Raw genomic sequence first — 1,576 nt, 5'->3', positions numbered from 1 at the left:
CAGCAGGGGGCGACTTAAACCTGCGTCCTCTCTAGCAGCCAGCAGGGGGCGACTTAAACCTGCGTCCTCTCTAGCGGCCAGCAGGGGGCGACTTAAACCTGCGTCCTCTCTAGCGGCCAGCAGGGGGCGACTTAAACCTGCGTCCTCTCTAGCAGCCAGCAGGGGGCGACTTAAACCTGCGTCCTCTCTAGCGGCCAGCAGGGGGCGCCTCCAGCGGCTGCAGAAAGAAGTGTGATTGTCTAGAAGTCTGTGAGAAAATGTTTCTACTTGTCAGCTGATTTATTCCCTCAGTAAACACTTTCCTGATGAGTTTCTGGTCTCAGTCGCTAGTTTCAAGTCTTCTTCAACACAGCATGATGTTCATTTAGTAAATTATGGTCCCATTTAGAGGAACAGAGACCAGGAAGCAGGGGAGGCTTTAGGGCGGGGCTACAAGCTGATTGGCAAGTTGCTACCATGGCGACCTGTCAATCAGGATAGAGGCGACTCATATCCGCTGCTCTGTGTACATTTAACCAGCGGCGCTGAAAAAGCTTATTAGGAGTCGGCTGGTCATTTTTCAGTCTGCACATTTTGTTTTAAGACTGTTTGTTGCTAGCCGAAATTAGCATCCCAGCTATATAATAGTAAGAAAATTGAATCAAAAGCTATCGATGAATTGGATGTAGTCTCATGTAAATAATGTATATAGAAATATTCAAATTAGGGTGACCAGACGAGAATGGGTGAACTTCGGGACAGGGGCAGGGGGCGTGGCTACCGGTACATTCAGTGACAATGAACATTAACACACATGAAAATCAAAACACAAAGCTAAAATTAATTATTTTTGTTCATGAAGTCACCTGTCTGTCATCAGTGGGTAAATCATGATCTTTTAACTAATTTTTATTTTTGTTTTATTCACATCAGAGTCACATCTGTCTGCGCAACGCGTATGTCACATCTCTCCATCGTGGCTGCCTGAAGCGACACCTTCCCTGTCCTCCCGACTGTAACTTCCACTAACCACAAGCTATGAACGTTGGTTTAGTTACAGCACTAACATGCTGGTGAAATATATATTGTGCGAGACGAGATAAGTAGTTCCCAGACAAACTGTGACTTTCTTGACTTAAATGATCTTTTAAACTGAAAAACATCATGTGTGTAATTCAGGACACAACTGAAACTGGATCTAAACATTAGTTGTCTCTCGCCGTTGACTACTGTAAATATTAAGCAGAGACTTAGGCTCTCTATTTCCCATCTTTGCTAAGCAAGGGTTTTGTGCGAGGGTTATTTGTGTCCCAAATAGAGGCAGGATGAGTTCAGTGATTGAAGCAAATAAAAGCCTGGGGCTGTTAAATGAAGTTTTATATTGTATTTGTTTTGTTTTTTTAAAGCTATGTGCTCTAATTTACACTAGGTCACCAGCCCCCTCTCATCCCATAGTTTTAATGTTCAGTTCATTGAAACTTGGAACTACAGTAAATCACTGTAAACATCCAATCCTGAAGCCTTGTGACTTCAGTCAGCTGATTCCCTCCTGTCAGACACTTGTCAGGGATAAATGTCCTGATTCCTGTCCTGGGAT

Source organism: Micropterus dolomieu, linkage group LG04, assembly GCF_021292245.1.
Source record: "Micropterus dolomieu isolate WLL.071019.BEF.003 ecotype Adirondacks linkage group LG04, ASM2129224v1, whole genome shotgun sequence".
Taxonomy (NCBI): Eukaryota; Metazoa; Chordata; class Actinopteri; order Centrarchiformes; family Centrarchidae; genus Micropterus; species Micropterus dolomieu.
Note: the sequence above shows the minus strand (reverse complement) of the source record.